We start from the raw sequence: 13,232 nt of genomic DNA, 5'->3' as shown, positions 1-13,232 counted from the left end.
CATTTACGGGCTGCTAATAATGATGTAATAATGATATCATAAGTAAGTTAACATCATTCATGGTTCAGCTAAGGTATGATTTTGGGTCTAACGTTGTTTATATGTAGTATATAAATGATTTATGTAACTTAAAAATCATAAGGTGCTATGCTAAAATCCTTTCTAAAATTTCATACAAGAACTATAACAAATAATACTATTTCAAATCGTTTCATTTATTATAACAACTAAAGCTTCTTTCGTAGGCGAGTTTAAGGGTTACGCCCTACGCTGACCGACAAACACACAAAGGCATTTCTTTCTATTCTTGAGCAAGGAAGGAAGCGGATGGTTTTTGTTCAATTAGGACTGCGAGTTTGGTGATCAACAAACATAATATTATAAGATTGAATTTTTTATACTTTTTATAACACGCATAATTAAAATATAATTGTATGGTAAGAGGATGCAGAGCTTAGCAGATGGTTTTGATGTCTAGGGTTTTTCGATGCAAAACTACATGATAATGTACTTTTGACCGATTGCGGCTACGGCGGACATAATCCAATAATAAGTTGGAAATATATACATTTATACGTATACATTCACTTATTAAAAATAAATTCTGTATTCGTGAACAACTTCTAAACGTCAATTATATTTATTATAAAAGGCCCCTTTAAGATGTAAATTAATAATAATTAACAGTTGAGTCAACATTGTAATAAATAAATGAATCATTATTATATATATAAATTTCAGACAGGAGTATAATTTTTTCATTACACGATGAAACATATCGTATCGTCAGTAATTGTTCATCAATCTACCAAAATAATGACCTAGTATTCATAAAATCATCATGGTATTATATTATATTTGTTATTTGAAAATAACAATATGTTACTTTATAATAATTAGATGATAAAATAAGACCATTATTTCTTGTTAAAGAAATTCTATTTTCATTTTGAAATTCACGTTAAAGCGATGTCGGCTGTCACTTCAAAGGTTACGAGGGAGATTACTGACCGCAGACTGACGACTTAGGCTTGATGAATGCTAAAGAAAATCTAATTTAATCGTAGCTCGGTACAAACTCTGACATCGTAGTTGCGTTAAGGAACGATATTATTAAGGTAACTGACAGTTTTTGGCAGAATATTAACTTTTTTATTAAATATCTAATTAAATTCAGATTTTCTTATTTAAATATTAAATCTGGTAATCAGGCAAATCATAACAATATTATATTATAAAGCAACAATTTTTGATATAATATACATATGCATATCAATTTAAGCATCTGTGGTTGAGTAGTGTGTACACCGGTTTTCATGGGTCCGAGGTCGAGACGCAACTCCGAGGTCCCGGGTTCGATTTCTGGCCGAATCGATGTAGGAAAAGTTCATTCGTTTTCTATGCTGTCTTAGGTCTGGGTGTTTGTGTTTGTTACTTCTGATTTTCCATAACACAAGTTATGCTACTTATATAGGATGTTGTCCAATATTTATTTATATTAATTATTCTTCGGTCTTAAATTAATTTACTTAATTGTATGCAATTAAGTATATTTTATGCACTTCAGTACAATTTATAGAAAAAATATTACTAATTATTTCATCGTAATAGTATTTAATATCAATTAAGCGATATAATAGAAAGAATTTAAACCTTTCTTATTTCTGCAATTAATTTATTCAACGTTTATGTTATTAATAACGGTAAAAACATTTGATAAATACAACCAAAAAAAGAATTCGGTCCAATAACACCGTTAATTGTTTGTAAGTAACACACTAACTAGTGCGCCCGTCACCTCGAATTACAGGTGAACAAAGCTTATAATCATAACGGTTACTTTTATTTCTGGTAAGTACATACCTTTTTTTATTTACATGCTTACTATATTAAACAATGGTAACAAAACAGAAATCTTAAAAAAATATATTCGATTTGATTACCCGAAGGCAAAATAGGTTGCGTTTTAATTTTAGCGCAAAAGTCGCTTGAGTAGGACAGATTAGCCCTTTTTTATGACGCAGAATTAAATAGACAATATATCAAGTTATGTTGCTCTAAAAGTACCATCCTTTTAATGCCACTGCGACACTAAATTTGGGTTGCTTAAAAAACACAATGATGATAATTTGTCATCGTGATATAACTTTGTAATAGCACCTGGCCTCCACGCGACCCCATAACTGTATAGCTACCATCTTTTGAGTCGATTCGCAACGCACCGACTTTGTTATATGATTGTTTGATGTATATTATGTGATCTTCAAACTTTATTTAAGTAGTTCTTTAAATATGTGCAGATGCAACGGAAGGCGAGGCGAATCTCAGCTGTCTCTTTCAGTCTCACCTTTAATTTATTATGTTTGAAAAACTAGCTATCTCTCTCGTAATAATTAGTTTTTCACGCATTTAAGCAACAATAATGAATGTGTGATATTTACTTATTATAATATTTTTAATTTAACTTATATAATAAGATGATTGAATGATCTATAAAACAATAATGTATGTTTTTATATACTTGTATATTTTTTTGAAAGATCTTTAATCTAAACGACTATTGGATATCCATATTACTCTACCAGTTTTTAACTCATGATCATGAGAATAAATTAAAATAAAAATTAAAACATCGAACTTTTTAACACATTTTTTATGTCATTAATACAATCTGTAAACAAGAGATCAAAACAATTTTTCGAATGACAGCCCAGCCGACTATGGCGCCGGCAACATTCGCGGTCGACGAATCGACTTCCTGCGCACCGTTTCCCGGCAAAATGGATCGCTTCCGATGCGTATTTGTCATCTCTCAACCAGAGTACACAGTGGAGAAGGTCATAGAAAATTCTATATTTTTAATTTAATAAACAACAGCCAAAAATATTGTTAATTTTATAACATATTTACATTTTAATATTTCATTGTAAGCGTTGACATTAATAATATTACTTTAGTTGAGATGTGATAGTCTTCATAATTATATATTTTCTACCACGAAAGAAATTGTCAACGGAGACTTTCATCATATTTATGATGAAATATTCTTAAAATAAAAAATTTAACTTTCAGTGGTCAAAGTCACTTCTGTAGTGAGTATAGATTAAATAATAAAAAAGTAATAATATCCCATTTCAATTGATCTTTGTTAAAACATATTTCTTTTCCCAGAGTAGTCGATTCCATAGTTTTCGGTATTAGCTAATTCATATCGCGGTGTAGCAATCCGTTTGCGAACAACAAACAAGCCGTTAACGTATCTTCTCTTGGTATAAAAGCTGCGGGAAAAGAAGGGCCACTCCCTAAACACTTTTATCATTTAGTTAATGATCCAGTTATATTGATCTACATACTTTAATAAGATAAATTATAATTTAAGATACATTAGTAAAATAATAATAATTAGTAGTCTGTAGGAAACGGTACCCTAAATACTAATAAAGAGTATCGTATATATCCTACTAATTGTAGCCGTGATACAATATTTAAGAAATTAGTATTACGTAGGTACATAAATAATACCCTTAAGGAAAATTCACCATAGATTGTCTATTTCTTTGCTTGTTTAAAGTCTGAATTCTGACTTCTAAACAAAAAATAATTCCCCGAAAAGAAGCTATTTCTATTGAAGTATACAAAATAAGAGACTACTATAAAGATACTCGATTAATGTTTGTACTGCATTAAAAGTAACACTAAGATCGCTGAGTTGATAAGTGAAACGTTAGGTAATCTAGGGCGTGGGCGTCGTGTAATTGTGTGAACTGATTGCGTAATTAGCGCGACGAGTCACCGGGGGCGCGAGAATGAAACACCCTCTGTTTTTTAACACCCGTGGGAGCTATTAATTACGTTTGTTTGTTTTAAATGTTTGAGTAAGTTGCATAACAAACATTGACTTTATTAAAAAGTTATCATCGTTAAAATAGTATATTTAACTTTTATTTAAACATATTAGTATAGTATAGCTCAATAAATTGCATTTATCAGATTCAATTGTACGCATACATTAAATTTGTTCATATTTTTTTAACAAAAATAATGAACTTATGTTTTTTTTAAAAAAGGTGTATATCTTGTTTTTATTGCTTATATTTGAATTAATGTCTAATTCCTTTGTTTTAAAGGATATTTCAAAATTATTTTTGAGCACCTTTAAGGCACCTAAAGAATTATTGTAAGCAAAACAATGTGAGTGCATCAATTTATTTCAATTTACACGATTGTATTGTTTCGACGGGTGCGGGCGGCGTTCCCGCGCTTCCGGACGTTGCTTCCGACACGAGTGCGACGCGTGCCGCCATCTTTGAATTATACCCTACAGCGATTGCCGTTTGTTGCCAGAAAGAAAAACAATTCCCTTCACACTGAATAGTTTCGATTAATTATATACTTTATGATTTTAAAAATAAGGCTATATTTTGTGTGCATGTAACAGAAAGATTAATACGTTTTGACTGTTTTTTAGTTTTGGTGATTGTTTTATCTAGTAGTACGTTAATGTTGTTTAATAATTATCTGGAACATCATGTCGTGCAGTGAATATATTATCGTCCGACAATCATATGCAGAATAGGTGTAATTTTAAGTAAAAGTCACATCAGGTCAGCAATTATATCAGTTAATTTATTTGTGTATTTTTGTTTGCTTGAAAAAGTAATTTTTGTGCTTTGCTCCCAATAAGATATCATTAAATGCAGTGACAGCGATATCTACATTCTCAATTTGAAGTTTAATTTCAATTTATTATTTGGTTATTGCTATTGTTTGGATCCTGTAATTGTGGAATTCGTTAAACGGATGGTACGCCGGACACATGATCCGAATGATACTAAAGATGAATTACAATCGTTTAAAATAAGTAATATTTCAGATCTAAATAAGGAAAATTGGAAGCTTACATCCTAATAAAGAAATATATTTAAATAATTAATTTAAAAAACGGTTTCATTTATTAGGAAACGGAAATATATCTTTAGAACGTATAAATTTACAATCGGTATAACAGAACATATTGTTGAATTGAAACAATTAAAATTAATTACTCGACGAAACTACAACAATAGCTTTAATACAAATCACACGTTCAATATTTTAACATTAACTACGTGGATACGTGTGCTTCAGGCGCTTAAAACAAACATTTGTTGAACAATAAAGCAATTAAATGTGCCATTACTGTAACAAATAAAGTAAACATCTATGTGAGAACGCGTTGATGCGTTTGTTCATCGTAGTCTATTCGGGCGCGTATGTCATGTCCACAGCAAACATTTGCGATGACGCGCCCTGTATACCCTCGATCGGTTATATTTGTCCACTAACAGCGCGTCAATCTCGAAAATGAATGAAATCTTATACAATGCACTTGGTACTTATTTTGTTAAACATGTCATTCTGAACAGAGAGAAGATTAAAAAAACTAGCTTGTAAAATTTTAAATAATATAACAATTTTTCATATGAAATGTAATATCGCCAAGTAATTTAAAACAACTACTTCGAAGCGTATGTCCGTCTATTTGTCTGAATGTGATAATCTCAAAAACCAATTTCATACAGCTGTCACAAATAGACGGAGTGATTCATGAGGATAGGTGCATACTTCATTAATTACGAGCAGCTACATTATATTGAATATTTTTTATAAATAAGTTTTATGGTGTAGCAGGTTATGCTTTTGTTTATACAAGAGTATTGTTTAGTTCATAAAATATTTTATAAATAACGAGTTAAAACCAATTCTCTATCAATATAGACCAACTTTATATTTATATTTCAATTTGCTAAATCTTAACTTTTAAAATCTTTCCTATCTTTACGATTCAATAGTGATACGAAAATAGAATAACAAGTTTTCTGTTTATCGAACAACTTGTCCAACGGGAAGTGGTCCCAAAAATATTGAGTGAAGCTCGCATGCAGCGGAGAGCATTACTGTAAAAGTTTTGTGTAACAATGTGTAATGTTGCCATTTCTATGCGCAAAATTCCCGCCCGGAAGCGGTGAAGCTCACGTCGTTGCCGAGGGAATCGCGCAACTTTTTCTTTGTGGCGCCATCTACAGCTGTCCGATACACTGACATGTTTCCGGCTTCTCTTCAAAACATCTCAAGCTGTCAACTCGTGAGCGGATGCCTTGGAGTTTCCTTGAGGGTCTTTTTATTCATTCAATTCTTGAAGAGATTTATTTGTTTCTTGTTTGTAATACAAATTAATAAATATTACACAAATATAAAATGTAAATGTTTTGGTGTAGATGTTTTTTAAAGTAGTCGATGAAATATAGAATACGTTATTGTTTATTACTTAGATGAATCTAGTTATTTATTTATTTAACTAGAATTGTGAAATGTATCTATAGTAAAATCTTTGAAGCGTCGTATAACGCATCATTTTCACTGTCTGTGCGTGGGCGGGCACTATTCGTAGCAAGGCCGGACGATATAGTATTACAGTTTCTTTGACTAACATAACTTGACCTTTGCGATTTCTAGTAAATTTCCCTTTAGTTTCGATAGATTTTAGCGTAAAGAGGAGAGGTAGGGATCTCAGAAGAATGGTGGTCGTTCATGATCGCTTTCGTTGTGTATTGTCTTCCTACGCATCTCGACACACGTCACTAGTTACCAGATCATCTATATCGCTTATGTTATTCTGAAATCTATTTCTTATCCGGTTTCGGTGTGGAAATTATCTAATAAGTATACATTTTCGTTAGAAAAATTTCTATTGGATTCATTCCTGTCTCTTCTGACAAGATAAATCAGACGGAGAATTAAGTTCTAAATATATATTATTGCTTAAACCAAATCAACATGACTACCGAACGAATGTTTTGGAATTAAGTGAAAGTTTATTGCCTTATAAATAATTAAAACTCATCGGTGGAAGATTTTACTGAATTTCAAGCTTATTCCACACCAAAATTAAGGTTCAGGATATTTATTGGCTAGTAAGCCAGTTTGTCCTGGTTTCTTCGTCAACAGTGAGGCAAGCCCAAAATTTTGCGTGGATAATATCAGGGTCCTTGTTAGCCCAGGGGCATACGACATATTGAGCAATAGAAATCATGGGTAACCCTTTATTTTAATTCACAGCATATACATCTATCTTATCTTATCTCATCTTCTCTCTAGACAGTATCTCTATTTTTATTTATGAAAAAAGTTTTATTATATGTAAGTGAACTTAAAATACGCCAGAAATATCAGTTGTTTATTTTTTTACTAAAATTTTCAGCTATCCAAAATGAGATATAACATCCATAACAGTTACTTTTACCCTTAATTTTGGAGGTGTAGGGACCTTTTAACCGCGAGACCGTGAACTGTGGCCTGGGCCCTACGGTTTACGTCGCCCTGTTCTTCATAATGTTTTCATTTGACTCCGAGCAAAGAATGAATAGCAAACACAAAGGTACATGAATTTGAACCGACTAACATTTTATATCTACGTTTTCTCTCCACCGAACTACCTTGGTTTGGCTATGTAATAATATGTTTTTGCGTAACTCTCAATCTATATTGGCTGCCAGTAAGCGTCTTGATATTTTTTTGTTTGAAATAGAAATCTACGTTTTAATATATGTAAAATTATATATCACAATATTTTCTTTTTACGTAATTGCATACACGATGCTGTAAGTAGACTTCCTTGGTGATAGGGCTTTGTGCAAATCTAGGTGAGGGTGGTACACACCATTCATCACATATCCTAGCCAAACCACAACACTTAGGTTTGAGGGATGAGTGAGCCAGTGTAGCTTAGACACTAGAGACATAGCATCGGAGTTCTCACAGTGACAGTGCAAATTTCAATGGGCGGTGGTGACCACTTACTACCAGGTCCATGTGCCAATTTGCCTATGTATTTTAAATTAAAAAACTAAGCAAATATTATTTATATTAAACCAACAGACATTAACATATTTATAATCCTATTTGATGATCCACGTGTTCGGGAGACTTAAATTAGAATTCTGCACAGATGGCTCATTGTATTGTAAATACTAAGTTCTGATGTATGCCAATTGTTGACACGATAGACTGGTAAATTTACACTTGTTGTTCCATCATGGCTTTTCATGTATACTTGGAAGTCACTTATATATTTTCTTGAAAATATAAAAAAAAATGTAAAACCTCATTAAAAAAATATGTTATTAACGTAACATAATTTTAATATTTTGTACATTTTTTTTATTATTTATAATACTTATGTATATATTATTGCTAGGAGTATAATATGCTTATAATTTTTTTTTTTTTAAATTCCTACCACCCAATAAGAACTTTTTCGATTGGAACAATTTTGAATCATTTCTAATCGATTATCAAAGTAGGTATTACAAGTATGGTGGTTTTACATTCGTACGTAATCAGAATGACGCAGGTTGGAGATAGTGTCCCGTCATTGCTATTTTCAAATCCCAATATGAATACCATGTTTCATTATTTCTTTAACTTTATTTAATTTAAACATCTTATTTTCCTTATTTTTTTAATTTATTTTATTTAAACTTTAATTCAATATCACTGATAAGCTTAGACAGTTAAAGCGAATCCTTCATTGTTAAATATCTATTTAAAAAAAATATGTTTAAATAATTTAAAAGTATTATACTTCATTTTTTGTTTTTTTTTTTTATTACGTAATTATGTAATTCTATAAAATATTAATATATATTATTATCATATATTAAGGTGAGAAGTGGTTTGGACAATTATGATATTTTGAAATACTTTTCAAATAATTACTTTTGTCTTCGAACGTTAAAGATCCTTATTTTTTCGTCAAATGTGGAATCAGTACCTAAACGTGACGATTCTGCTTGTCGGAGCTTGTTTTGCGCAGAGCTACATTAAACGTAAACAAACCATATAAATACAGTTGCCTTCATTGATAACTCTTTGCTCGTTTCCCTTGGAATTTATGATTCAGTACCGTCGAATCTCAGTTTCACTTTTAAATCAAATTAAATAAGAATTTTACATAAAAATATTCTAACCTATCATTCATATTTTATTGTAAAAAAACAGTCGAAGAAATGTTTTTTCTACCTAAATGACCATAAAGCTCATACATCTTACTTCCACCAACCTGCATTGGAGCAGCGTGGTGGAGTATGCTCCAAACCTTCTCCTCAAAGGAAGAGGAGGCCTTAGCCCAGCAGTGGGAAATTTACAGGCTGTTAATGTAATGTAATATACCTTACTCTTTTAAACAATATTTTGAAACTACTTTGATACATACTATATTGATGTGCATTCAACCAATTTCATATATAAATATTTATAAACATCTTTTATGAGATGAAATGCGTAAACGTGTTTCCAAAAGCTATTTTGAAACTGGACACAGTATTTTGTCATTGAATGAAGTTTAGTAAGAACCTATTTATAGTACCCATTTACGTTACATATATAAGTAAATATAATAAATTGTATCTTACTAATAGACATATATACTGTTTTAGATGTTTGTGCATTTGACTCATTTATGCGCTATATAATAAATCATTAATAGGATACTCTTAAAAATCTCTTATTTAAAAATAGGATGACTACGTACGAATTGCGTTGCATACTTAAGATTTTTTTTAATCATGAGCTCTGACCGCAATGGTGTACTATTAAAAAAAAAAGTTTACAGTTTTTATACAACGTTCAAGGATAGCTACACGCGTTAGGAATAATGGTGAATAATAAATATATTTATGGTCTATAAAATGTATGTATACAACATTCAATTAATATGCACATATGTATATTAGAAAATATTATAAAAACGAATTTATTTTCCTTTGTTTATCGTTATAATAATAAATTGACCCAAACCCGTTTTTCAAATCAAGGACTTTGGTTTCTGCAACATTTAATGCAGCCAATAGAATCACTAGGCAGTCAATACTCATTAATGTAGGAATGCCGGACATAAATGCTTAGGTACGCCTACAACTTTATTTAAATTATGAATATTAATTAAACATACACATTATATCTGCTACAGGATCAAACAATGTATTAAAGATACAATTATGGTATTCATCATAAAATCGAAATAGAGTTAGAGAATATGGCCAAATCGAAAATAAGAGTGAACACAGCCCTACGATCAGTTTTTTTCCGAGACATTACAAATTATCTTATTTTCGGCCTCCAATGAAGTAAACCGTGTGCTACGACAAAAGTCCAAGGGCGTAGAGTTGAAACTACGAATTTCTTATTGCAAATTCTGCGACTTACGTTATTCTATTGGAACTTGAATTTGAATCTCTTCATTACATTAGCGTGATGGAGGTTTATTTTTTCTACTTGAACATTGGTTCAATGTCTTTGAGTATATACTTTGTAACAATTTAAATCGTAATAATAAATATTGATTCTTAATAGATGTTATATTACATTACATAGACAATTACGAAACAGCAAAAGAGCGTTCTAATTAAATATGACTTTGGTATTCATTAAAACATGTATCTGTTCTATCATCACGTTTTATTTGGCAAGCAATGTGTATTTTTTTATTTTATATATAGACACTTTTTTCTGTAATTAGTATTTTTATACTTACATTAAGTTAAATGGTTTTAATTTGTCAGGATTTTAATTCAACTCAATAACATGATAAATTTAGAGTAAACATTTGGGCAAATAACTATTACGTCTACCTGTGTAGGACGAAAGTCCTAAAATTAATAAGAAAAAGAAACTATTAAGTCAAATTTAAGAGAAAAACACTGAAAAAGAGAATTTGATAACTTAAATTGCAAAACGTATCGTACACTAAAGATTATTAGGAAGTAGAACGATTACTAGAGAGAAGAAACGTTTTATAATTAGTTGGACTATTGACAGTGAATTTCGACGCTGAAAATAATAGGCAATTAATTATTCAAAAATAATTGTTGTCACTTTTGATTCAATACATAAAATATAAATGACAGGTTTTGTCCGCTACTAGCATATGACTTAAAAATAAAATGACTAGCAGTAAATAATGCACTGGCAACACTTCAGTAAATCTACATATTCTTATATTATATAATGTTAAGGTGACTCTTTTACAAATTATTTATGATTAACTTTATCAGCTACATTATAACAATCAGTTATTAATCAGGTTTGACGAAGTGATTGTGTGCAAATGCATATAACATAGTATACAGTAATTTGTTTAATAATTTTATTGAAGTTATTTTTTCCTTACAACATTTTTCCTAACATGACTTTAAAATTTTATCATAAAAATAAAATTTGAATACACATGTAATACTTTTAAGAAATATATTCATTGGTTTTTTTTTTACTTAGAATTTATATTAAGAACTGATGTATCTTTACTGTTACAATAAATTTATGACAACATTAACGTATCTCAAGTAATAGATGCTGGGTTAAATATAAAATAAAAAAGTGTCTACTATGATCAGTAAGAATTGTTTTGTATGTAACAAGACTTCAATTATGTACATTACTACGGTTATATATAGCTGTAACAGGTTTATATGTTTTATTATTGTTTAAAATATTCGTCTGTACCCAGTACACACTGAATAATTAGAATGGACCTTATTCATTGATGTAAGCATCACTTCACAATGTTTTTTAAGTATTTTGATCTTCCATAGATATACAATTTCAACAGAAATACTATTCGTAAACGTCTAAAAATATGTTAGACGTTCTAGAGGTCACTGTTTATTGATGGGTTGACCTTGACTCGTCTAACGAAAATAAAATAAAAGCAATCGCATTAAACATATTTTAGTCTGTATAAATAACGTAATATCCATTAATAATTCTTATAAATTTTTGTATGAAACATTATTTTTTCACGGATTTCAGTAAACAGGAAACTGATATTGTTTTTAATGTGAACTAAATGATATAATCGAATATTTAACTTACTACAGTTTTTTAAATTGTAAAGTAGACGAACAAAGACGAATAATTTTGTGTGTGTGGCCAGATATCATCCATCGATATTGTTATAATTACGCTGGCTTACTTGAGGAATCAAGTGGAACACCAGAAAACAATGTTTAAAATGCACCTTGACCGTATTTTGGCCACTAGCAAATCTTATTGACTGCGATAAGGGACATCCAACACACAGATGCATTCTCTATTCCCGCCCAATCATAGTCTACTGGGATGACAAGCCGACATGACAAGGGAAAGGTCAGATGCAGGACTAAAGGCTTACATGCTCTCTGATATGCGAGATTGTAATACTGCCAAATGCTTGCTGATTGCTAATAAGAAAAGAAAAACTCAAATCCAATTAAATGTCTTGACTTCTGCATGTTAAACTACTAGAACATAGGTACTGGTCTCTTTATATATACATATATTGAAATGAAATTTTAAAAGGACTGATTGACATACAACACATATCCAAAACCGGTGAATCTAATAATAGGATTTAATTACGTACGGAAATGAAATTCATCACCTAAGAAGATGAAATTGGGGATGAAAGTATGTATCGAAATTCACCTAAATAAATATGAAATGCTAATATAAAATATATAATGGGTAACAAAGTGAATTATTGTACTTATAGAAGTTCATCATTTTTTAAGTTATACATATAGAAATCGGTATTTAGACTTCTGTTTACTATAATAAAGATACTGTTTCATCATCATCATTATCATCATCATGACCAGCCTGTGTTATTCCACTGCTGGACGTAGGCCTCTGCCAAGGCGCGACACTGAGCCCGATCTTCGGCCCTTCTCATCCAGGTTCTACCGGCCACCTTCCGTACATCGTCGCTCCACCAGGGCGTCCTACACTTGCCGATTCGCGGTCTCCACTCTAGAACCTTCTTGCCCCAACGGCTATCAGTTCTTCAACAGATGTGACCGGTCCACTGCCACTTCAGCTGGCTAATCCTCTGAGCTATATCGACCACTTTCATTTTCTGTCGGATCACCTCAAACATAATTAACTCTAACATACTATAATACAATATTATACCAACGATGTAGTGCTTAAAGATGGAATATCTCATCGGGTATATAGGTGTTTGGTAGAATTTAGTTGTATAGAAACTATGATCTAAAATAAAAGTCAATTATAATATACATAAATTAATTATTGGCTTAAAATAATTAAATAACTCCTCTATGCTTCATTTATATTTTAAAAATGTAGAGTTTAAAACTGTTGGAAATAAATTTCAGTCTAGAACAAGTCTGCATAAAAACTGAGTATAAAAATAC

Source organism: Vanessa atalanta, chromosome 14, assembly GCF_905147765.1.
Source record: "Vanessa atalanta chromosome 14, ilVanAtal1.2, whole genome shotgun sequence".
Taxonomy (NCBI): Eukaryota; Metazoa; Arthropoda; class Insecta; order Lepidoptera; family Nymphalidae; genus Vanessa; species Vanessa atalanta.
Note: the sequence above shows the minus strand (reverse complement) of the source record.